Consider the following 27,425-nt stretch of genomic DNA (forward strand, 5'->3'; position numbering starts at 1 on the left):
GGGAGTGGCTGCTCCAGGAAGGTGAGGTGACCTCCTATTAGACAGATGCTTAGACATGGGGTGTGCAGCAGAAGCATCCAGAGAAAGGATGTAAGCCCTAGGAGGTACAACACCCCCAGAAGTACATGCAGTGAGACAACAGCAAAGGAGAGCAGGTGGCCAACGTTTCATATCTATAGTGATAGGCATTTACTGTGGGCGACAGCATGAGGGGTAAAAGAGAGGTGCATGGTGGTATCAGGCAAATTATGCATCTGTATAGACCCAAAGCCACTGAATCAGGTATTCAAAAGATACCACTATCCACTACCCACACTTGATGACACCTTGGCAGAATTATCCAAACCCAGAATCTTTACAGTCCGTGATGTGAGAAATTGAATTTGGCACATAAGCCTGGAAAAAGAGTCCAGCACACTGACAACCTTTGCACCATTTGGTTGCTACAGATGGCTGCACATGCTGATGGGCATAAACTCAGCACCACCAAGACTCACCCAAGCCCTGAAGGGGCTGCCTGAGGTGAAAATAACTGCAGATGATATTCTTGTTGTAGGTGAAGGGATCAATGATACAGAAGCTGAATGAGACCAGGACAGAAAACTACAAACTTTACTACTGCTATTCAGGAACATTAGACATTTACTCATAGCAGAGGGGCTGAAAGCAGATCCCAACAAGATCAAGGCAGTAAGAGACAAGCCAGCTCCAGTGGCTATGAAGTGATATTGCACTTCATAGGAATGATGCATTTTCTGTCCAAGTTCTGTCCACATCTGGCTGCAATAGCAAAACTTGCATGTCAGCTCACAAGGGAAGATGTTGAGTGGGACCGAGTAGCTTCCCAACAGCAAGCATTTGACATGCAGAACCAAATGGTAATGGATGCCTCTCTCCTGAAGCACTACACTAGCCAGGAGAGCCACATGCACTCAGAGGAAAGACTGGATGTAGCTCTGTTGCAGAAGCAGCCAATCACTTATACCAGCAGAGCCCTATCAGAGGCTGAACAAGAGTATGCCCAAATAGAAAAAGAGCTTCTGGCTGTGGTATTTGGAGTGGAGTGATTCCATCTGTACACCTATGGCCACCCAGAAATCAGACCACAAACCCACAGAGACAATCATGGCAAAGGCCCTTTGTGATGGGATATGCAAATCCCACTCTGGAAAACAAGGGGTAATGGCGCTTCTCTGGGCTTGGGCAGCTCTATCCTGCCATCCTTGCAAGGCACCCACAGGCTGGAGAAGGAGCTAAAAGGGAAGCAGAGCATCTGACTCGTTGGCAGACCAAGTGTGGGTCAAGTAACTGGTCGTCTAGATTCCGAGAGGGTCTGTCCATGCAGAGGTGTTCTTTTGAAAGCCAACCTTTTGTCCTACAGAGTAGGTGGGGTCCTGTTGTCTGTTTGTCCATGTGCCTTGTAGTTCTCCTTCGCCTTTTCAAGGTGTCCCTTCACCCCCTTTTGGATGTGATGTACTAGGTCCAAGGCAAATGGGTTGTGCTAAGATGTGAGTAGTTGTGGATGAAATTGGAGTGGTGCCCATAGTTGACAAAGATGGGGCAGTGGCCTTTGGATACAATGTCCACAATGTAGAAGAATTCTGCATACGGTAAGAGTGAAGACAGTTTTTCTGCTGATGGCTGATGTAACATCATAAGTACCGTTTCAGGATCTGGTTGGTTGGCTGTGTTTGGCTGTTTGACTGACAATGGTAGGCAGAGGATAGGTGTGTGCAGACTCCTAATAAATGTAGAGTCTCATGCAGAAGCTGGCAGTTAACTGTGGCCCCTGGTCGGACATGACATGATCCAGGAGGCCATGAAGATTGACTATGTTGTTTTATCCAGAGCCAGATGGTTTCCTCCATAGAGGGTAAACACATGCAGAGAATGAAATGAGCCATTTTATAAAAGCAATCTACACCATCAGGATGGTTGTGAAACCACTGGATTCTGATAGTCCACCACAAAATCCAAGGAAATGGCCTTCCAGGGCCAAGACGGGGCATCCACTAGTTGAAGGAGACTGCAGGGTCTCTGGTGTGGGATCTTCGTGAGGGAACACACACTGGAGGAAGCAACAAAGATATTTATCATGGGGCACATTTGGGGTACTTATTGTCAGGTTTTATATCACCCCAAGCATCCTTCCAGGGTGGAGTTGTGGCACAGTTGAAGAACCGCAGGTCCTGGGGCAATACAGATGCAGTTCCTTATGAACATGATCCCCTCCTGAGTGTTGTGCTGTTCTTGGTTGAAAATCACCATTTTGTTGGATGGAATTCCGGAGACACAGATAGAGCTGATGGGTGTGAGGAGGTCCTGGTGCCAAGTTGCATTTAGGAAATTATGAGACTTGAGAATGTGGGCAGATTCTAGACTGGGGCCTCATGGGTCAGAGCCATATCTTCAGAACCATTTCTGGTTGCAGGGCTGTAGGTCAAGGTAAAGTTGAACTGGGAGAAAAATAGAGCCCACTGGAGTTGTTGTTGATGTAAGGCTGGGGCCCTGCACAGGTACTCCTGGTTTTTATAGTTGGTAAGCACTTGGACTAGATGGCCATCCCCTTTCATGTACATGAATATGATGTACATGATGGCCATCCCACTCCTCAAAAGGTGGTCTTAATTTCCAGGAGTTCCTTGTTGAAGATCTGTTTTGCTCAGCAAGAGTAAAACTCCCTGAGTAGTAGGTGATGGGGTGCAGTATTTGCATGGGTTCATGTCTTTGGGGGAGTAATGCCCTGATCACCATACTAAAGCATTGGCTTCCACAACGAAAGCTTGCATCATGTCTGGGTGGGCCAATACTGGAGTGGTGGTGAAGGTAAGCTTAAGCTACTACACTGAGTGTTGGCCCTGGGGCAACCTATGGAACTGAGTGTTTTTCCTGGAGTAGGACAGTGAGGGGCTCAGCTTATCTTGAAAAATTTTTAATGAACTGCTGGTAGAAGTTCATGAAGCCTTAAAATTTTTGTAGGTCATGCATATTGTAGGGGGTTGCCCAGTCATGAACAGCCTGGACCTTGCACAGATCCATTTTGATTCCTTCAGAGAACAGGAAGAAACCCAGGAACTCAGCTGAGGTCTGATTGAATGCATACTTCAATATGTGACCGTGTTGTTGTAGTCTCCCAGGACTGTGCAGGCCTGAGTGCTGTGTTGGTCCAGATTGTCTGAGAAGACCAATTTATCATCAAAGTATACCACCATGAACTGGTCCATTAGGTCTCATAAAACATCATTAATGAAGTGTGGAACATCATGGGGAATTACTCAGTCTGAATGGCATAACTATAGAAGGTCCAAAGGGTGGTCATCTATTTGTTCCCTCTCTAATACAGACAAGATTGTAAACTCCCTGAAGATCCAGCTTAGTGAATAAATGGGCAGCCCCCACGTGGTCCAGCAACTCAGGGATTGGGATAGAGGGTAGTGGTTCTGAATTGTTAACTGATTTAGGGTTCAATAATTGACACAGAGGCGAAGGCAGACATCCTTCTTTTTTATGAAAAGGACAAGGGCACCAGCCACTAAGTTCAACTTGTGGATGAACCCTGGGGCCTGGTTCTCTTGGAGATATTCTCGCAATACTGCCAGTTTAGGTTCCAACATTGCATATGCCTGCCAAAATGGTATCTTTACCTCTAGCTGCAGTTCTGTGGGGCAGTCATAGTCCCAATGTGGGAAGAAGTTTTCCACATTCTTCTCAAGGACATTGGTATAGCCAAAGTACTTAGGGACTGGGGGGAGTTCCATAGTTCCCCCAGTGGATATTTCAGTGAGGGTGACTACACCTATTTGAGCCTTTCTAGGTCTGGATGCAATGTTTGCTGGTCCTTGGTCATGCTGTTGGCAGAATTCCAATGGGAAAGTGACCTTCTGCTCTTGCCAGTGAAGAAGGGGGTCATGAAGACTCATCTAGGAGCTGCCAAGGATTAGGGGAAAATGTGAGGAATGGATCATGCCAAATTGTATTATTTCTCTATCCTTGAATAATGGCTTCCAGGGGGAGTGTCTCTTCCACAACTGGACCTGAAGATAGCAGGGAACCATAGTTTCAATTGTCAGGCATGGCTTTGTGCAGTAGGGGGATCTGTAGGACCCAAGTTGTAGCTGTATCCATGAGACCCTGGTGGAGGGGAAACTCCCAAATCAATGAGAGCCTGGTGGAGGGGATTCCATCTGAGGATCTCCTGGGATGTGAAGCTGGATAGGCACCTGCAAATGAGAAGCCCCTGAATGGAAGCTGAGGATTAGAGTATGGGGAAGTTCTCTTCTCATGGTCCAGGTCAGTTTTCCCCACCTGGCTTTGGCTAGCTTGTTTCCCCAAGCTCCTCATCATTCATATTGGGCAGGCCAAGATGGCAGCAGAGGCAGCACCATTCTTTTACTTCAGGTATCTGTCACTGACAAGCCAGATGTGCTTGTATGGATTCAGTGGGCAATACAGAAGTTGAGGTCATGGTATGCAAGTAGGGGGCCTGCAGGGAACTTCTTTTCTTCTCCCTTTGTTCTTGCAGCTCATTATCTATGCAGATGGTAAGGTCCACAAGACTTCTAGGCCTGTAGGCATCTCTACACGGGCCAGTTCATCTTTGATTTTTTCCTGTAAGCTCCAGCAGAACTGATACATAGGCATTGCTTTGTTCCATTCTGTATCCATCGTGAGGCTGCAGAAGTGTGCAGCATAGGAGGCCCCTGTGCCTTGGTCCTGCTGGAGTCTTCTCAGTGTGACCTTGGCCATTCAAACTCAGCGTGGGTCATCAAAGATGGTTGACACTGATTGGAAAAAGGGTGTCCCAGTTAGATAGCACCAATCTCTGGCCTTCCAGCCAAGGGCAGGCCCACTCTAACACATCTCCTATTAACAGGCTGATGACCAAGGTCACCTTACAAGGTCAGAGGCGTAGATTTGGGGACACATCAGAAACAGAAGGTGGCATCAGTTCATAAAACCCCAGAACCACCCACAGTTCCCATAGAACCATTTAGGCAAGGGTTTCGCAGGGCCTGTGTGAGGCAAGACACTGCAGGCTGTATGCCGTGCGGTGTTCTCAGCGCTGAGCTGCCTCATTTGTCCTGCAGTCACTGGTTGTCTAAGGTCAGCTGTGCAACTTGGGCTTGCAGTGCTTGATTATCCTCCAGGAAGCAAAGGGGCCATTTGGGATGCTTCTGGTGGCTGTGATAGTGCTGTTGGGTCCATCCTTCTTGCACCAGTCTCCATCCCACAGGGTTATTGTGGTCCAAACAAATTGTTATGGCCGGGTCATGCGTGCCCAGATCAAGTAGTTGGAGCCAGTCTGCAGTCATGAGACAGGAGTCAAAAGTCAGCAGGATTGGGATACCGGGAGGTCAGAAGCAGGGGAAAAATTGGAGATCAGAACCACAAGTCCTGGTTCAAGTCAGGAACCAGGGTCAAGCCAGGTCAGGATACCAGAGGGTCAGAGGCAAGTGACAAAGTGGAGGTCAGGAACCATAGGTCAGATGCCAAGAATCAAGCCAGGTCAGAGTGCCAGGAGTTCAAGCCAGGGAAGCAGGAGCTTGGTAGTAGGTAGCAGGAGCGGGTAGCAGAAGTAGACAGCACAAGGCAAACAGTCCTGACCAGGGTGGAGCCCAGTTGAGCCAGCTTCCTGTTCCTGCTGCTGGCTTAAGTAGGGCCAGCAGGCCAATCAACCACTCTGGGACTCCATCAATTGTACCTGAGGGCAGAGCCTCACACTGGGGGTGATTTTATGAGTCTCAGGTAAGCTATTTCTAGCATCTCCCAGGTGAAGGGTTGGTGTATGACTGCTTCCATTAACCTTGCTAACCCAGATTCACACCCCATGGGTCATGACATCAGCTGGAGTGTGTGTACAAACCTAGTGATGTTGTTTGGGCTTTTGACTGCTGCTGTTTTTAGGTATATAAATTAAACAAAGGAAACCCATGCAGATACAACTGAATTCCTTTCATAAAAGCACCTTATTGCAGAATTTGACAAACCACCATTTATTAATGTGACTGCAAGAATTGCATAATTTGACTGCAAAAATAATTGCTTTCGTGATATCAACTATCTCTTCAAGCACAGAGCTTTTAAAATCATCTAATCATCTTGTCATACTTCTTAAACTGAAGCATTAGTAACTTGATCAAGGGCTAGAATGCAGTTGAGACCTTCAGCCTTAATTTAATTTGATTCCCTGCTGACACTGAGTGGAAAAACATAACAAATCTTATTAGGTTTACAGTGATTTCCTTGAATAACGAATTTAATAAAGCAGCTTGGTTTTCTTTCAATGGGCCAAAATTTGTAAAGTTTAGGATCCGAAACCTAAACAGCTTTCTATTAAAGAAACTGAAAGTCAGTATGAAAGAGGTATTAAAGTACAATATACAATGTTGAACCTGGGGTTTCCGGGGATCACCTGCAAAATTTTGAAGGAATCTAGAACTCCTTATGAAGTAAACTTTTGTGAAGGGCAACATTTGTAAGTGGACACTAGTGTCCTGTAATTGTAACTGAAGAGGAGAAATGCAGATTTTTTTAAATGTTTGCTTAAATGTTTTGTTTAAATGTTTGGTTAGGGCTAGATTGTGGCTCAGATAGGTTCACAGAGGCAGGGCCGGCTTCAGGCACCAACGAAGGAAGCAGGTGGTTGGGGCGGCCAATACAAAGGGGCAGCACTCCGTCCGGTATCGGGGCGGCATCTCGGCATCTTTGGCGGCAATTCGGCGGCGGGTCCATCAGTCTCCCTCTTCCTCTTTGAGCTGCTGCCAGAGTGCCACCGAAGAGGAAGAGAGGGAGTGAAGGACCCGCTGCCGAATTGCCGCCGAAGAATGAAGCGGTGCAATTGGGCTGCCGCCGCAGTGCCACCAATCGTTTTTTTTTTTTTTGGCTGCTTGGGGTGACAGAAAAGCCGGAGCCGGCCCTGCACAGAGGCATTAGGAGACACACACCCTATCCACACATCACTGGGGGAAATATGCAGAGGCTGTGTGCCTAATACTCCCAACCCCAGGCAAATGGAGTGGAATGGACTAAGCTTTGGTTCCAGATCCCCAATGACCTGGCCAGCACAGCTGAGTGGGCACTGGGGGTATAATGTGCTGGTAAGGTCCAGGAGTGGATTACCATTCCTGGGAGAGAGGAGGGAGCAGGGAAAATTCCTTACATTAACAATATTGGGTCCATTTCTATCAGACACTTCTGTGCAACTCCCACTGAGGTAAAAAGTTGTTGTGCATGCATATCCTAAAGGAGAACTGGGACAATAGCTGAGCACCATTTTTATTTTCCAAGAGCTCAGAGCCCCTGAAACAGCAGTGAACAAGTCCTTCAAAGTTCATAAGATTTGTGATGGTGACCTGGTAGATTTGTTCTTTATCTCAAGGATGCTAGAATCAGCTGGGTGAATGTTTCAGCCAGAGTGATGCTACCAAGTCTGACTATGGCAGCTCTATGCCATTTTCATCACAAGTTATCCAGCTTACTGCCGGGGTAATTGGATGAATTTCTGCGGCTTGTGTTATGCAGGAAGTAGGATGAGATTTAATGGCCCCCTCTGGTCTTAAAATCTATGAATCATTAAAGTTTGTAGTTAAAGAAGACACAGTTACTGTGAAAAAGCTTAATTTACACAGTGGTTTACACAGAAATGGTAAAGATTCAATAAAAGACGTCAACTAAAATATATACAAATGTGATGACAATTCAGAAATAAAAATTAATTTGCCCTTCTCTTGGTATATTTCTTATGATTTAGGTAACTTTTTGCAGTAGCATTAGATATAGTTGAGCAGCTCACCATCCTTAGCTAAAAGAAAGGTGTAAGAGATTATATGAGCTAGTGCCCAGTGCTCATTACAAATACATAGTTACAAATAATTCACGCAGATCCTGGCCCACTTTAAATCTGCTTTGTGCCACTGTGATTTAAGCCCTAGCTAGATGAGTTTATATTAGGAGATAAGGGATGCATGTTAAAACATTAACCAATCATTTAAATCAGCTTCTTGGCCAGATGACTAGAGGATAGTTAATGTGACACTAACTTTTTTAAAAGGCTCCAGAGGTGATCCTGGCAATTACAGGCCAGTAAGCCTAACTTCAGTACCAGGCATACTGGCTGAAACTATAGTGAAGGATAGAATTATCAGACACACAGATGAACATGGTTTCTTGGGGAAGAGTCAACACAACTTTTGTAAAGGGAAATCATGCCTCAGTAATCTATTAGAATTATTTGATGGGGTCAACAAGCATGTGGACAAGGGTGATCCAGTGGATATGGTGTACTTGGACTTTCAGAAAGCCTTTGACAATGTCCCAAGCAAATGGCTCTTAAACAACGTAAGCAGTTATGGGATAAAACGGAAGGTCCTCTCGTGGATCAGTAACTAGTTAAAAGACAGGAAACAAAGAGTAGGGATAAATGGACATTAAGATAACATAGCCATTGATCTCAGATCTGCATGTGAAATAAGAGGCAGAAATGCAGAAAGACATACCTGTGTAAAACTAAAGCTTTTCAGGTGAGCATCTTAGAGGAAATGTTCATCAGTGAAAACAGTAGGAATTTTCCTATTAGTAGCAAGACACTGGATAAAAGATTCTATACTTGAATGAGTGCAAGTGGACAAATTCATCCCTGGTTTAAAGTAAGTTTGAAGTCAGTGGCATTACACAAAGTATGAATTTGGAATGGCCTCAAGCAGTCCACTGAAACGTGAACTATGAAACCTTACATGATAACTAGCTGCATGTAAAAGATATGAATTCCCTATTTAATTCAGATGTAGGTTCAGCTCTGAATAACTTATATTCTTTGAGAATCTGAAAATGAATTACAAGTTGTGATATTGTATTTATGTAACTTGTATTCACTGATTCTTTCCTTTATGTTTAGTGTTTCCTTGGGTCTATTGTTTCAGGGTGGACCATGGAGATCATGGAGACGATTCTTCCTGTTTTATAGGGTGGATGTCTAAGAGTAGATGAGCCAATGCATTATTATTACTATTCTGTATAATTTATCTTGAATTTTCAATAGCACCTGTGATGTGTTAAGTATTTTCCAATAATTAAAGAGGTGCCTCCTGCTTCAAGATGCTCCCAATCTAAGAACAGACAAGCAGAGGTTTGGGAAAGGGCAGAAACAGACAATGTTTAAAGGCAAATTAACAATATTAAATTTAAAAAATGAAGGCACAAATATTGGTTGCAATGCACAAATGCTTCCTAATACGTAACAGTAGTGAGCTGGCAATACAAAACATATAAATACCATAGAACTCGGGCCAAAATACAGGCAAACATACCCATTTTCCTCACCTCAGTACAAAGAAAATTTTTAAAAACCTCCTCTATTTTCATCTGCTGTGCAGATTATACAAATTGCATTGGAATTATAGACAGGTATAGACTGTACTAACCACTGTAGCCCTGAGGAATTCAAGTGCCAACCTTAAAGACATTTGGCTACAGATGGTGTCCTGGCCTAACCAGTCTTCAGGGGGGATAGGAAAAGGCCCAACCTGCTGATAGCAGCTCCTCTCACACACTACAAATGTCTGAATAAGGTGAGAATAAGGAATGCAGCAAGACACTCAGTGGGCTAAAGCCTGAGCTGGTATACATCAATATAGCTTCCCTTCTTTTCAGTTCACCGGCTCATGATCTAGCCTGTGTAACTCGGGGGCTAAATCTGACTGTGTCAGCCATGTGTGTATCATCACAGTATCTTTTATGCCCAAAGCATTTTACAAACTGCACACATGGAATCTATGTGGGTAGTCCATGTGGAGGAGGTTCCAGTTAACATTTTCTTCCTAACTATTGGTATGGCAACAGTTCATTGCATCTTGGTTGCATTCACAAAAGGACAAAAATGTGCCAAATGTCAAAAATGTTTGTATCAGGCAATGTTTGAACTGAATAATTGCCTTCTGCATTATCACACAAGCTTGCTTTTAAAAAAAATAATTTAACCTTTTATTGAAAGGTGACGTGTGATAAAGAAGAACTGTTGATTGCTTGCACTCTTTGCTGCTCGTCTCTGGTATATAAAGATAGTATTGTGCTGATGGTATATTTCTGCTTGTGTTTCAGGGTAAAATTTTAGCAATTCTTGGAGGACTTAGAACGTGACTTGAGCTTCAGCTCCTCCCACCCCTAAGGGTCGGGGAAGATGTTTTGATTTAGGCTTTTGCAGGGGGGCATGTTCAAGGACCAAATGCTATGAGGTGTTGTCTCTTCCAACCTCTTTGAATAACACAATAACCCCTCACACAACCATGACATCTGGCAATCTCAGTGTTCTAGCTTAGTGCATCCAGGACCAGAATGTTGGAAGATCTTTTTGTTCTGTTTGTACAGCACCTAGCACAAAGGGGTCCTGGTCCAAGACTGGGGTCCCAGGAATTACAGTAATACAAATATCACTAATCACTATATCACCACAGCCTTCTGGATAATCTTCACAAATGTGAGGAGATCTGAGATGCAGTGATATTGGGAAGGATGCTCTGCCTGGTCTACATGACAAAATTACCCGAGTATAACTACATCACTCAGGAGTGTGAATAATCCACACCTCAAGTGACATAGTTATACCGACCTAAGCGCCCTTGTAGACAGCAATATTTTGGCAGGAGAGCTTCTCCCACCAATATAGCTACTGCCTCTCAGAGAGGTGGAGTTATTAAGCTGACGGGAGAGCTCTCTCCCGTCATCTTAGAGCATCTTCTCCAGAAGTGCTATAGCAGCACAGGTGCATTTGGTGCAGCTGCGCCGCTTTAAATGTGTAGTGTAGGCCTTCCCTCCCTCTAGTATCTGTTTTTATACCATGTCCATCAGTATGGTAGCTGAGTATCCATGTCAAGAGATGCTTTCCTAAGCAAGTTTTTAATACTTGTTTCTATAAGGGGTTCCAGCCTCTTGTCCTGCCTCAGGAAGGCATTGAAAATAAATTCCAACTACAGTCCCAGCACCTCCCCTCTGGCTTTCACCAGCGAGGAAGAACATGAGTCTAACACAGAGGTCATATCTCAGCCTCCAACATCTCCAGAATCTCAGCAAGCATCACAAGCTGAAACTCAAACAGAGAAAAGTCTACATTTGCCTCCCCAGGAGCCAGTTCTATTATCACAGGGGCAGACAGTGCAGTCTAGATCAGGAAAAAAGGCTAAATTTGGTTAATATATTATTTGCTATAAAATATTTGATCCTCACTAGTTATATTAAACCACAAGGAATAAAGTGCCTCCAGGTGTGTGGTTAACATGGTACAAGTTGAGTGGGAGGACGCATGAAGGTGTGGTCATGACATTCTTGTGGTGACCAAAACAGCCCCCCTGTACTAAGCTCTGAGGATGAAAATATAGACAAGTTGATTTTTGTGATTCCTTCAGACTTTGTTACATGCTTGTAGGTTCCATTTCCTAGGATTAGAAATGGGACAGAGTGGAGAGGTGTAGAGCTTCAGAAGATTTCATCATTCCAGTTTCAAGCAAAACATTGACAAGAAATTTTCTTTCCTGGCCTGGGAAACCTGTACTAATTCTCAGTTCTGACAAAGCTGCACGTGGTCCAGGAGCCAAGTGGGGACAATGGTGACTTCTGGGGGGACTGACCCTATCCCCAAGGAAAGTTAAAGCAACCTTAGGTTGCTCTAACTTATGTCCAGCTGCCTGGTGTATCATGGAGCACTGGGTACCCCAGCCATACTCCCTTTCCCATTAACTGTGCCTCTTACACCAGGGACTCAGGGGCAGGTGGGTTGTTGCAGAATCTCTGTGCTAGATCTATATCTGTGGAGTAAAGGGTACAAGTTGCCTTAAAATTTGATGTTTCAGAGATTTTAGGATTACTATCAAAATATGTATATTTTTGATACAGCAATAATTCCTGATTTACTACGAAACCCTTCATTGACTGGTCACTTGTAGAGCTGGCTGGGAAACAGAATTTTCATCTCATTGGAAGTGTCAACATTTTGAAATGTAGCTTCCATTCCAAATCAGAATGGAAACCTGAAATATTGAAAATGTTGTGCATTGAAAAAAATCTGAAAAGTTACAAATTGGAAATGTCAAAATGAAAAATGTTGACATCTTTGATCAAAACAAAATAATTCAACATGTTGGCGCAACATTTTTTATTTTGAATCAATATTTTGAAATTAAAAATCTCATTTTTTTTAACATTTAACATTTTGTTTCAAAATGTCATCTTGATGGGATTCTTTTTTGTTTGCTTGTTTCAGTTCTCCCAGTTGGAAAACTAAAACTAAAAATTGACATTTTCCATCAAAAGGTTTTGGTTTCAGTAAAACTACATTTTCCAATGGGAAAATTTTCTATGTGAAATATTTCAACCAGCTTTAGTCACTTAATGAAAATTTGAAACTGTCTAGTACAGGGTTTCTCAAACAGGGGTCGCTGCTTGTGTAGGGAAGCGGCAGCCAGTACATCCCTCAACCCGCGCTGCTTCCAGCAGCTCCCATTGGCCTGGAGCAGCAATCTGTGGCCACTGGGAGCCGTGATCGGCCGGACCTACGGACAGGGCAGGTAAACGAACTGGCCCAGCCCACCAGGGGCTTTCCCTACACAAGCGGCGACCCCTGTTTGAGAAACCCTGGTCTAATAATAGCACCATACCAGGTGTATTTTTTTTTAGCATGAAGTTTTTAGAATTTTCCAGTTAAAATGTTTTAAATGTTCTGCTGACACGGACACTTCGGCCACTGAGCAGGGTTCCCCTTTTAACACACCACAACACAGAAGCTTTCATTCTTCAGGCAGCATTCCTGAAGCCTATCACAAGTTCAATTACTGCGGTACATTCCAAACATGGGACAAATGTAAACAAATCTAACCCTGAATTTAAAATCTGTTCCTTTTAAAAGTTCCAATTGTAGAAATATAGTGCAATTTAATTTTCCATTTGTCTTTCATCTGTCAGCTGTAATGATTTCTCTCATTTATTCATACATGCTAAAGCTCATGAACATGCCTAAATTTTCTTGCAGTTTAATGTTACTGGACTGGTTATCCAATCAAATGTTGTGAAAATCTTGCAATGTAGACATAGCTTTGCCTACTTGTGAATGCTGACATTTTATAATAGAAGTATAAGGAATCCAGACAGATGGGATCCAGGCAAATTAGACTCAATAGCAGATAAGAGTTAAATATTATATTTACTAAATAAACAAGTACAAAGATAATAGAAAAACAGAAATCTCATCATAGGTTATGAAATCATTTATTGCTGTTACAATGCAATTCCCTGAAAATTGGGTCTATTTAGGGTGCCTCAAGTTGGGCATCTTAAAAATCAAGGTACCCATAACCGTAGTCACTTTTGAAAATCTTAGCCTATATCTTTTAAATGTTCTAGCTCTGGCTATGCAAGAGTTGATAAATATGCTCTCCTTACTGGGAACTCTGAATTCTTTCTTAGACTCAGGGCTTGTCTATGCTATAAAATTAAGTCAACCTAACTTACATCGGCATACAGCTGCCACATTAATTACATTGCTTGTGCATATCTACACTTTTCTCCTTGTGTCAGCGGTGCGCATCATGACCAGAAGCGTGTGGGGCATTGTGGGACGGCTTCTGAAAGCCAGCAACAGTCAATGTAAGCAACACAGCGTCTACACAAGACTGTGTTGATCTAACTACATCAACATTGGCTCTACGCCACTCGTGGAGGTGGAGTTATTAAGTCGATGCAGCAGGTGAGTTATATTGGTGGGAGCAAAATTTTAGTGTAGACACTTAGAGTTAGGTCAATGTAAGATCAGGGCTCAGATAAGTTCCTAGGCATGTAAGATCCTATTCTATTCTATATAGGATCTTATACCACACACATAAGTATAGTATCTGAATTCCTTCACATACATTTACGTCCATAGACTCACATTTACAGACACCTGTTAGTCTGAATGTCCAAATGCTGTACTTGGACATCTGTCCTACTAAGTATCAGAGGGGTAGCCGTGTTAGTCTGGATCTGTAAAAGCAACAAAGAATCCTGTGGCACCTTATAGACTAACAGACGTTTTGCAGCATGAGCTTTCGTGGGTGAAGTGGGTATTCACCCACGAAAGCTCATGCTGCAAAACGTCTGTTAGTCTATAAGGTGCCACAGGATTCTTTGTTGCCTGTCCTACTAAGTAACTGATGTTTGAAAATTGGATTCTCCATTATCTTCCTGGGTACTGGCAAAAATGTCTTCTAAGTAGAAAAGTTGTCTTTACACAGTGTTTTATGGCAGCACACTATGAGAGACAAGAATGCAGTGTAGTTGTAGCTGTGTTGGTCCCAGGATATTGGACACAAGGTGTGTGAGATAGTATCTTTTTATTGGACCCACTTCTGTTGGTGAGAGAGACAAGCTTTTGAGCTAACACAGAATACTTTTCTGTGTGGCTCGAAACTTGTCTCTCTCTCCAACAGAAGTCAGTCCAATAAAAGATACTACCTCACCCACCTTATGTCCCTGTGTGAGACAAGGGCATTTCTCACACTTCTGTAATGTGTTGCTTGCCATGAGAAAGGTAATTATAAGAGTGATCCAATCATTTCTTACTAGCAACAAGGGCCGACAGAGGGGTGGGGGGAGCCGGTACAAATTACTGGGGCCCGGGGCCCGGCTTCCCTGGCTTTCTCGTCCCTGTTTAGCCGGTCTGCCCTTGCTGGGAGGCCCAAAAAATTTTTTCACCGAGGCCTGAACCCGCTTTTGGCAGCCCTTCTAGCAACCGACTGTGACGGAAGCAAGTTCTGCCCAGTGAGGCATCTTTAACTATGTAGCCTGTGCAGAAAGGGGCAGGAGGAATCTTTTTGTCTCCAACATATCTGAGTGAGACATCTCGATTCGATTCTTCCCATACAGCCATCTAAATTCTCCCTCTGCCGAGAAGTCATTAGACTAACCTTTAAAATGTGAATAGAGAAGGGGGAGCTCTTTGATAATTGCAGACCTTGTATTTGAGTTACACACAGATGTGTATAAAAGGAGAAAGAGCAAAGCAGCATTTGTCCAGATGATATTCAGACCAGTTAGCACTAACAACGTTAGATCTTTTATTTCTGCTTTCATAAGATTAGGGCCTGCTCCTGAAAGATGCTGAGAAAACCATGGGAATTGTGGGTGCTCAGCACCTCTCATGATCTGACCCTGAGCTAGTAAAAGGCAGAAAAAAAACCAAAAAACTTAGGACCAAATTCTCAGTTGTGCTGAGTTTGGCACAGCTGAGGAATAGGGGAGGGAACAGGAAGGGCTCTAAGCCTCCTTTCTCCTCTCATGATCCTGGGATTAAAATGACCCTGGTATTTAAAGCAGCATAAGGGCTTCTATATATTATGCTGGCTGCAACAGTTCCATAGGGGCCATTCTGCCAGCTGAGGACCAGGTGGAGTGCATGGTGTCCTGGCCCTGCCTCCAACATGCCTCTGCCATTACCTCTCCCCATCCCTGACAAACCCCTTAAGCAGAGGTGTGGGGCTAGCTGGTGTAGAACTGTCTTACATTGGGTTTCTGTTACTTGGGGGATTTCCCTACTCCAGAAAAATTCCTGGTTGCCCCCTTTAGGGTAGCCTTTGGGCTGCCTGAGTACCACAAAGTGACTGAAATTGGAGCTAAGGATCTGGTCCTTTGAGAACATGTGAAATATTGTATAGCTGTTACAATGTACAAATACATTGCATCTCTTCTCACAAATAAATCACCTCGCTTTACTGATTGAGGTGGTATTGTATGACTTAACAGACTAAAAATATTGGACTAAAGCTACCACAGAAGCCATTTGCCTGATGATGGCCTTATGTTTACATTGCACAGCACTGTTCCAGAGCTAGTACCCATCTGCCATACTGACTTCCCTTCTCCGGTACCCCTGAGTAGATAACACATATTTTCAACTGGAGTAGATGCTCAGTTGCAATTAATTTATATAAGAAGAAATAATGCCTATGGTTTTGCAATATAAATATTTAGATTAATAACAGTTCATAATAAATCATCTTTGAATTCTAAATGGCTCATTCTCCATAACCTCTGAACAGCTAACCATGGATAAACAAGTAAAATTCACAATCAAATGGTAACATAGCCTGAAAAACATATCAGAGTTGGTTAAAAAAAAAAAAACAAAAAAAAACCCACTCAAGTAAAAAATCAATAGCCCTACAAAACAAAATATACTAAAAGTGTTACAAAGAGGTTTTTATTCTGGCCTAGAAGGCTGTCCTTTGGTCTACATAAAATTAAATATCAGTGAGAGGCCCTTTTGTTTTTTTAAATTTAATGTGAAGAAGGACATACAGCCACTATAATGAAATCTGAGTTGCTTGCTATAACCACACTGATAGATTAAGATAATGAGTATTCTCTTTACAGTCAATAACAAAGCACCAGCTTTGGAAACTGTTGTTCCAGTCTCATAGTTAGCATTCCTTCATAATTAATTTATTAAGTATATGTAAATAGCAGGCTATTAGGCAAGTGTGAGCCAGGAGTAAAACACATTAAAGTCCCCTTGAATACTCAATCCTTCCATGAGGGCCACAAGAAATGAGTTTATAATTAAAAAATAAATCAAAAAGTCCACATCTTTGGAGTCTGCTAAGGCTCAATCCTCTCTCTGATATTATTGAACACTTTTATAAAGTGGAGACAATTGCTGAAATGGCAGCACTAAGCAGACAACACTGCACTTTGCATCAAACATAACAAATGCTGTCCCCCAGATTGCTCAGTGCTTAGCTGGAATCAGCACTTGGACGAAGAGCGTGCTAAAGTGGAACCCAGGCAAGACTGATGTGATTCTGGTAAAAAAGAGGGCAGTGCTTCAAAGAACTTGTCTCATCTGTAGCATCCTCCAAGATAAGAATGACCAAGGATCTTGCTACTTTCAGAATTAAGTGCCAACGCTATTTCTTTGAGATAACTTTCCCTCAGTAAGTTCTTCAAGTGTACACACATCAACAAAGAATATACCTACTCACTCACGTTCAAACAAAATCTCTACAAGCTATTTCTCCGATAGCCTGGGAAAGAAGAAAGAGACAGATTGTTATTTCTATTTTAAATACTTGGGCCACTGTACAGTTATAGGGGCCATATAAGTACATAAGACAGATAGTTGGAAAATAAATTACATGAATATATAAAGCATTCAAGGCTTAGGCCTTGTCTAAATGAACAGTTAGTGTGTGGCACCCTGGAGTGTAAATCTACAATGCACTAATGTGCCAGGCACTAACTGTCCATGAGGAGCCTGCTACCTTGCACTAAAAGTTGCCTAGTGTGCTTTGATCTACTCTGGGTTGAAATGGGCATAGATCAATGTGCAGTAGAGAACATTTAGTGCTCAGCAGCATGGTCCAAAGGACAAAGCACAGCAGACTAATGCTTTGTATCTTTACACCCCAGTTTGCCGTGCACAGACTGTTCATCTAGACAAGCCCTTGCAATACGCCTGCAATTCAATCAGAGGTATGATTACAGCTCAGGTAGGCATACCCACACTAGCTTTAATTGAGGCTAAAAATAGAAGTGAAGAGACGGTGGCAGGGAGCCCAGCTCAGGCTGTACAAGCCTACCCAGAAACCTGGGTATGTATTCTCATTGCTAGCCTGTGCTATGGTCTGTGCTGCCCTGTCTTAGCTCTGCTAGTTAGTTTCAAGCTAGCCTAGATATGCCTTCTGAGCTGCAATCACACCTTCGAGTGTCCTGTAGACATAGTCGTAATGTAGCCTATATTTTTGTGTGAGTCTATACACTAGTGGAGAATTTTATGCATTGCATAGAATCAAGCAGGGCAGCCATCATCACAACTAACCCTTGGGATTAAACTGGGGATCTCTAGAGCTAAAAGCATGAATTGCTACAACTTGAGCTAAAGAGACAGATGCACCAGCTGAGAGCTGTAACAGACCCATATCCTCTGTAGCTAGGCACAGAAAGAGATATGGAGAGCATGCACTGATCAGTGGATTACACAAGCACATTGGTGGCACTAAACTTATTACCATATTGCCAGCCTCAAGCATTCAGAACTCCTAAACTGGGCTTAATTTAAAAAAAAAAAAACGGGCTTTTTTTATCTTCCTTCTGGTTTCTAAGTCTTTAGAGTGCACTCGTCAAGTTTTAAAGTTTCTCTTTTCAACCATCAGGGCTAAAAATGTTCTTATTTTTAAAACTGAAGTGGAAATTCTCACATAATTGCTTGCCTCAAGGAACTGAGGCTTAAGAAAAACACCAAATACTGAGAGATTCCTGATGAAATCAGGAGACATGGCAACATGGACATAGTAATAATAATAATTAATGCCTTGAAGTCTTTTCTCATTTACTGTGATTGCCAGTAGCCCTGTGGGACAATTACAGCAGCCAGGGATAGGCTAACATAGCTAATTTTTGCTTCCCATTTCTCTTGTTGTAGTAGTAGTAAATGAATGTATACATCCTAACAATACAACATTGTATGAATCTATTAACTTACTTGACTAATATGATGACTGATATATATAGATTCTAAAACCAGAAGGGAATGTTGTGATCCTCTAGTCTGACCTCCTGCATAATACAGCCTATAGGACTTCCCTGAACTAATTCCAATTTGAACTAGAGCAGGTCTTTTAGAAAAACATCCAATCTTGATTTAACAACTTGAAGTGATGGAGAAACCACCATAAACCTCACTGTTAAAAATATGCACCTTATTTCCAGGCTGAATTTGTCTAGCTTCAGCTTCCAGCCATTGGATATTTTTTAGACATTATCTGCTAGACTGAAGAGTCCTCTATTTTCAAATGTATTTTCCTCATGTAGTTACTTTACAAGCCGTGATCAAGCTAACCCTTATCGTTCTATCTGATAAGCTAAACAGATTGAGCCTTTCACTATCAATGCACGTTTTCAGTCCTTTAATCATTCTAGTGGCCCTTCTCTGAACCCTCTCCAGTTTTTCAACAGCCTGGAATTGTGGACATCAGAACTGGACACAGTATTCCAGACCAGTCACACCAATGCCAAATACAGAAGTAATAAATGCGTCACCTGTTTATACAGCCAAGGATCACATTAACCCTTTTGGCCACAGCATCACAATGGGAGCTCTTATTCAGCTTACCTTACATAATGCTTTTCATCCAAAAGAGCTCAAAATAGTCTTCTATCCATCACTATCTGAGTGGATGGCAATGGTGTTTAAGAGTAGCAGATATCTTATTCAGTGGAATCCACAAAATAATGTTTAGGCAGCATAATCAAGACACAAGGGTCAACAATGCCTATATACTTGTTCACCAAGAAAAGCCTTTACATTTGCATGTCATTTTGCTTGCACAATTGTTTGGACGTGCAGTGGACGCAATTTAACTACCCAATTTGCACATAAAATTGTGTGCATGAGTTTTAATATTTCTGGATGCAAATGATATTGAACACAACATTAAAGGATGGATTGAAATTCTTTTGTAGATGTAACACTATAACCCCAAGGGGTGAGGTGATGGAGAGCCTGAACTGGTATGGTTACAGACTAATATGTGCTGCATTACTCTTCAGTTGTGATTGCAGTATTTTTTGTAAAATGAAGTAAAAGGCAAGCCACGGTCTAATTTTTTGTCTGTTGTGTGACATGACTTTCACTTCACTAAGAGGCAGGCCACATACTGTGAAATTTTGCAACCCCCTCTCACATCTTGTATGAGCAATTTCCATTCTGTTATGTTCTCTCCCAGATGGTGTTCTGCAGATCTGAAATGAAATGAAGACTATTTTTCAATCTGTCATGAAACTACACCTAGGGAGGAGTGCTGCTGATTTACTGGTTTATGGACACAAAGTCCACTAAGGAATGCTAGCTATTGAATTTGGAACTCTGAATTACCTGAAGTATGGACATCGTGTGTAAACAGTTAAATCCTTAGAAACTGAAGTTGTATTCTAAACCCTTTGTGGTAGGAACTGTCTGTCTCTATGTGCTGATACAGTACCTATACACAATGAAACATTAATCCTGTCTGGAGTCCATGAATGGAGCTACTGTAATACAAATAATAAATAACCATCCTTTGTATTTAGCCCAAGGACGGTCTAGAGTAAGTTACAATTAATTTAATTTAATTAATTACAATTAAATAAGTTACAAAGTTACATTTGTTTTTGATACACCCACTTCAGAGGGAGTATACAAATGATTAGTATGCTTCTGATCCAACTATATTCCATTTTAGAAATCTCTCTCAGATTCAATATATATGAAGCTTGCCTAAATCTTACTTTTTGAAGGGTACTGTATCCTGGCAACATAATAGGCTTTGGTTAAGTTGTTTTTTGTTTGGAGAATGTGGTTAGCCTCTCAGATGAATAAATTATTAAATAACATATTAAAATAAACAATTTATGAAAGGACCAATGATCTCGTAGTTAAGGCACTGGACTGGGACTCAGGAGATCTGGTTCAGTTTCCGCTCTTCTTGGGCACCTAATCTCATTGTGCTCCTCTCTACTGGTGTAAAAGAGGGTGACAGATATGGCCAGCTGGAAATTCCACCAGTGAAAGGGGACTGATATAGGGCGGTGATTTGGAGGAGTTAGTGTAGGAAAATGCCTGTACATTGTAAATATTCTCAGCTGCCAGAATGATCCTTGGCCAGTTCACATAAATTACAGCAGCCCTAAACCTGAACCAGTTGAGAGTCCACATTCCACCCTAACAACTGGGTTGACTGAGTTCTTGTCTACACACAAACTGGAATCAGAATAACTATCAGTTTTACCTCACATCTGTAGTTATGCCAGTGCATGTCTATATATAATCAACAATAAGAGTGTACCACACACAGCCTTGCATCCAAGTAACTAAAAGTGCAAGTTAAAACTGATTATTATTTCAGACCAAGTTTGTGTATACACAAAGCCTGAGCTTTAGGGAGGTCAAGAAAGACCAAACTGAGAGTAAATATGCAAGTGAGTTTATCAGCTCACATATGAATCCAGCTAGGAACCTTTTAATTACTAGTCACTAGCACTCTTCAAACTTTACTACTAGTGTAGCTTAATAGTTTATAAACACAAGGAAAAGAAAAATTCAACCTAGCCTGTTATCTTCAAGCAGTGGATATACAAGATCCCCTAAGGGGAATAGGAATTTTGCTTGGGTCCTTCTGTTGTATGCCATCATTATTTATTGTTATTACTATTTATTATTAGAGTGCTTTTTATTGGAGGACCTCAAAGTGCTTAGCAAACATTAAAGGTCCAGAGCTCCATTCAGTGCAGCCGGGGTGAGGCAAAAATGGTTTTAAGCCACCTTTGCACTGACCTAATAACAAGAGCTGCTAGGGGCATTTTGAGATGCATTTTATATGAAAGAGACTACCACAATAAGTTATACTGCAGTGTATTCTTTTTGTATTTTATATATCTATGTATGAGGTAGCTTTAATGTCACAGTCATACATAATGAGTAGTATCACATAACTACATGTGAGTTTGTAACTTACTTAACCCTTTATTTCTCTTTTTGCTTAGAAATCTATTTCTGGATGAGAGTTGTTCTCCATGCATGTAGTGTGCAATAACTCATCTGTGTGACCAATGTGGGTTTGTGAGTGTAAATGTGAGTGCATATACGTTTTTAGTGCACAGCTCTATTTATCTTGTTGACCCTTTAAGTCTTTCTGGCTACAGCAACAGGCTGCTTATTGTGGTGGTGTTATCCTTAATAAATATTGCTGTTGCAGAGGTCCCTACCAGGGCATCATTGTGCTCGGAGGTATCCAAACGTAGAGTAAGAAAGAATCTCTGACTTGAATATCTTATTGTCTAATTTGAGACAAGATGCAACAAGCAGATGTAAAAAACAACTGGTAGCTATGGAGAGGGGAGATGAGGGTAACAGTGACAGGATCTCCTGGCTACATAAACTAGCAAAGTGCACAGTTAGAAGAAGCAGAGGGAGACTTGTAAACTTGTTGGCCGAGCTGTTCTCTGTCCCTAGCTTTGTGACTAAGAACTGGTCAACAAAATCTCATCCTAAGATTTTTTTCACCACTTACCCCTTAAGATATGATAATTCATTGCCAGTTCAGTCTGAATCTAACCTATCACCATTCAGATTATTAGTCTTGATTTTACCTAATTATAATAGACCAAATTAATCTCTGGTGTAGTTCCACTGAAGTAAGAAATTAAATTGGCCTGAAGAATTTCCATTCACATGTACAGGAGTGGGCAATATTTCTGAGTACCTCTACATCGTTAGGTTGGTTTACACAGCAAAATCAATAACAGGAATTAGCAGAACTGTAAATAAAGCTGCAGTAGTGCCATTGCCTGCAAGAATCAGTAGATACTGCTGTTGACATTAATGGAAATAATCAACAAGGAAGGGTAAATTAGAATAAGGGGAAGAGAATGTAGGATAAGAATGAGATGCTGAGTATTCAAGCACTCTGTTTATACACAGGCCATATGGTGTGGACATAAACAGTGTGAGCTTACTTTACTAGCATTATGCAGTCTGTAACCTCCCTTCCCAGATAACTCCTGTCTGCCAAATGTTTCTCTTGCCTTTAATACTGCAGACTCCACAGGCATGAAGAATGCACGTATATGTTTCCATATACCATACACCATACTGAGATAGAGCAGAAAGAACTTTGAAAACTAAGGTCTGTTTTCTGAGAAGCATCAGGAAAAACTGGGCTTTTTGAGGGGCTTTTAATTTTTTGCCACATCTTTATTTATCATTCTATACCTTTATGTACTAACCTTCTAATTCTATACATATTCACACAATAGACACAATGATGTTGCAAACAGAAAAAAGCAATTGAAATGGAAATATACCCCAAGGGCTGATGTTGCCTCTGAACATAATTGCAGTGGACACATTAAGATTTTTATGCAAAGAAGTAATACCTATCTGAGTCACAATGCTGACAAATGTATATATGATGATGAAATACCAAGTGTTCTTAATGTAGCAGGTGGATGGTTTTAATTCTGTCATCTAAAATATCACTTTGCTATCAGAGTATCTTTTAAAATACATTTTAGCAGTCTATGCATATTGATACTTTTCCAAAATAAATGTAATAGCCTTAAAATGTCAGATTTTTTTTACCTGCCTGCCGAAAAACAAAAACAAGCTTCCTAAAGTTTACTTGGCATTTTTTCCAAACAAAGCTTTAGAACCAGTATACTTTGAAGGAACATTTTTGCATTTGAAGGGATGGATTCACATCTGGTATAAATAAGCATATCTCCAAATATGTCTACACTGTCCACCAGATCGGCGGGTAGTGATCGATCTATTGGGGATCGATGTATCGCATCTCATCTAGACGTGATAAATCGATCCCCAAAAGTGCTCCCAGTCGACTCTGGAACTCCACCAGGGCGAGAGGCGGAAGCGGAGTCGATGTGGGAGCGGCAGCAAAGTAAGTGATTCTAAGTCAATCTAAGATTCATTCTCGTAGCTGAAGTTGCGTATCTTAGATTGATCCCCCCCAAGTGTAGACCAAGCCTTTATTGAAGTCAGTGGTCATATACCAGTTTATACCAGCTAAGGATCTGGCCTTAAGAATATATTATTAAGATTGCTTGCTTTAAAGGTCTTATATTGCATTTGCTCGGCTCATATGCAATGCTGATAAGACAGTACAGTACCAGCCAGGTGGTGCATGTTAGTGGTGTCATATTTCCAAGGAGACATTACACTGAAGTCCTTTCTGACTAGGTCTAGCAGCTATAAATGGGAAGTTAAAAATTCCAAGGTACTAATTGGTCAACAGATTGAGTGGGTCTAGTGCAGCTAATGAGCTAGTGCCCTGTCTGAATCCACATGGACCAAAATCAGTATCAAAATCAAGCAGTGGACTGTGTCCAGAACTGGCCCCAGTCCCAGCCAAAATCAACTTCAGCCTGGGGAATTTTTTCCTGGGGAGCAGGAGTGAGAAGACAGCCCTATAAATGTGCTCAATAAAACATATGGCTATCCATTTTATTAGAAGTTAGCACTGCCATAGAAACCTTTCTTATGGCAGGTCAGATCTGTGCTCCTCTACCCTATCTCCTCCTTTCCCTTACTTCCATTCCCCATCTTTGGCTGTCCAATAGATAGCTTATTTTTGGTTTGAAGGTTATTATATCATTATTATTATTTGTATTGTGGTAGTGCCCAAAGACGGGATCAGGGCCCCATTGGTCTAGAGGCTGCACAAACACAGAGGTAAACGTGGTCCCTGCCCCAAAGAGATTACAATCTAATTGGAAACAAAATGTAACAGTCTATGTGACAATCAATAGGAGGGAGCGGTGGAGGAAAGACTACAGAAATGATCATAGAATCACATAGGTTAGCTAGGTAAATAACTTAATGGTTCCAATAAAACTGAAAGTTTGAGAGGAAGAGAGCATGTTTTAGATTTAGAGTCTTGATTCTGTTCCCATTCAAGTCATTAGCAGACTTTTCTTTGAGTTTAATGGCACATGATGAGTCCTTAATAAATAATGTCAACTATTCCCAACTTCCTCATGACCAGGCTCTCACTGGTTTGCTGATTTCTTATAGGAGGGGTTGGCAACCCTTCAGAAGTGGTGTGTCAAGTCTTCATTTATTCACTCTAATTTAAGGTTTCATGTGCCAGTAATACATTTTAACATTTTTAGAAGGTCTCTTTCTATAAGTCTATAATATATAACTAAACTATTGTTGTATGTAAAGTAAATAAGGTTTTAAAAATGTTTAAGAAGCTTCATTTTAAATGAAGTTAAAATGCAGAGCCCCCCGGACCGGTGGTCAGGATCCGGGCAATGTGAGTGCCAGTGAAAATCAGCTTGTGTACTGCCTTCGGCACACATGCCATAGGTTGCCTATTCCTGGTCTAGAAGTTATAGTAGGCCGAATTTGGCCTGTGTACGGTGATGCCACTGCTTTCAATGGGAGTGGCAACCATTTACACAAGGGAATAAATTTAGTTTAATATGGGTTTACAAAATGGGAAAAAAAGGAGAAAAGAAAATTACACACAAACCTTATATATTTTTTTAAAATGGAAGCAAAACAAATGAACAAACTAAGAATAACACAAGAGATTTGTACTCCAGAAAAGCTATAAGGTCTTTGTGTTACTGCATATAATAAAGTATAATCACAGCTGACCAAGGACTTATTTTGCAGAATAGATCTGTGAATTCTTCTCTCAGCAGCAGAAACAAAACGCTGTGTGAGCTCTTTAAAGCACAGTCACTTTAACCACACCTTTCCTGTCCCCCAAAAAGTTAAAAATATAACTGAAGCCTTCTTGTCAGGTCCTAACCACATTTATTTTTTTGTGTGGTTACATGCTGTAAATATACTACCATTTTTTGTTGCCAATGGATATATGTTGTTATAACATCAACATTGCAAGCTTTATTAAGTTATACCTGTGAACAATGGGGATACCAAGAGATTGTAGCATGGGTCAACAGATAATTAATTAAATCCCCAATTAATAATTTAATCAGCAACTGCTGCATTTTGAAAAAAAAAATTGTGAAAGGGAAGATTGAAATAATAATGAATTAAATCCTGTAAGCTATAAACGGGTATAATAATAGTTGAATCAATGTCAATTTTACTGGAGGATAATGGTATGTCTCTCCAACTGTTTTTGGGTGGTGATATAATAGCAACAATATATAATGGTGATTGCATATAAGGATGCATGTACAGGGGCCCTCTTTTTAAACATGGTAATTAATTTAGAAGACTTTCAGAGTAGCAGCCATGTTAGTCTGTATCCACAAAAAGAACGAGGAGTACTTGTGGCACCTTAGAGACTAACAAATTTATTTGAGCATAAGCTTTCAAAGCTTAAAAGCATAAGCTTTTAGAAGAGTTAAACTTAGCCAGAACAAAATTGATTTTATTAAAACAATAAATATTTGGACTAATTCCAAGTTTCAGCCTGCATCTGACATTTTCTTCTGTACACCTCCGACAACTGAAACTTAATAGGGCCAGATCCTGAGATGGTGAAAGTCAGTGTAGCCCCATTGACCTGCAATGGAGTCATGCCATTTTACACAAGCTGAGAATCTGGCCCACCATGACCAAAACTTGGGCTTGATTTTCTAGTGCTTTGCACCTTGCTTAGTCCTTCACACTTTTGCAAAGTGAGCGTAGAACACTACCATTCTATCTTGATTACCTTTGACATTTTAATCAGGTCAAATGTCTATATAAATTGCAAAGCTGAGGAGAGTCAGGCCCCTTATTTTTCCTCCTCAAACTTTCCCACTCCTCCCATTCTATAACAAAAGCTGATTAAAAAGGAAGGGGACTTAACAGGAAAAGAGAAATGGCACCATGCCATAGATCAATTAAAATATAATTTATGTCAGCCAAATTTAGTATCTTACAATATATATTTTTCATAACCTCTTGATTCTGCCACTTTTCTCTCACACTACCAAGACCAGTGTTTTCTCCCACTCTAAAAATTTCTGATCTTTTAAACAATTCACACAATAATCAAACCTCCACTGTCAAGATAATGTGACCTAGGGTGAATTCTTGAGAGCTGAGAAATATTCAGATAATTAACATGATAATAAAGCCCCACTAGTAAGGACAGGAGATCTAGTCCATAGACAAATCTCTTAGAAGGTTTTCTTTATTTCATGAGTTCTATATTTTGGGCCAGACTCACCAGTATGCTGCGGCTTCTTTAACCAGCCAGTTCAGTCAAGGTTATGGCCGCTTTGTGTCAGTGGAGCATGCTGGTGAAATTGACACTTTATTTTTATTTTCTTGCTCCTCCAATGACAGGCTGGCACTACCTGCTTTCAGCTGGATATGAAACAGTGCAAGAGAGACTATTATCATATTGTTTTTCACCAGGCTGAAGTCAGAAAATGAACTTGAACTAATACAAGAAAGACTATTCTTAGGCTGTTTCCAGTCCCTGTGGTTCCATAAATGTGAGCCTTGATGCCTGACATTTCAGCAAAGCACAGGAAGAGGGAAGGTTGTGCTGCTGTGTCTGCAGGTTAGGGAAGTCATGAATATCTGTTTCCCAGCAGGGCTGTTTGGCCTGAGAAACAGAAGCAAGGTATCCCCCAAATAAATGTTAAAATAGTATTAATGCATAGAAAAATGTATATAATCAATGAATGCATAGCACATCATCAGCTGGCAAACAGGCCATGCAGAGAACTGAGGAGACAAAAATGTATGGCCCAGATAGTAAGTGAAAGCCCCTGTCTCCCTCTTTACACTCTGACTACTTCTGGTTCTCCCATGTATTAGCTATACTGTTATTTAGTCCACTTATTTCAGTGAGCGAACAAATCACACCACATTCAGTTTTGTACCTGCTTGTTGGTGTTTTGGGTGTTTGTTTTATTCTGCAGAACCAGAAGTAGTG

At 41.3% G+C, this 27,425-nt stretch overlaps 1 long non-coding RNA gene across 2 annotated transcripts in view; it reads left to right on the forward strand.

The window, feature by feature from the left end:
* Nucleotides 1-20,214, forward strand: part of LOC120376765 — a 79,100-nt gene extending 58,886 nt beyond the window's left edge. For both annotated transcript variants that reach the window (XR_005587471.1, XR_005587470.1), the window contains 2 exons: nucleotides 13,561-13,729; nucleotides 19,743-20,214. This is a non-coding gene — a long non-coding RNA (uncharacterized LOC120376765). The remainder of the gene's footprint in view (nucleotides 1-13,560; nucleotides 13,730-19,742) is intronic.
* Nucleotides 20,215-27,425: the final 7,211 nt, after the last annotated feature.

This window comes from Mauremys reevesii, linkage group 1 (genome assembly GCF_016161935.1).
Source record: "Mauremys reevesii isolate NIE-2019 linkage group 1, ASM1616193v1, whole genome shotgun sequence".
NCBI classification, from domain to species: Eukaryota; Metazoa; Chordata; order Testudines; family Geoemydidae; genus Mauremys; species Mauremys reevesii.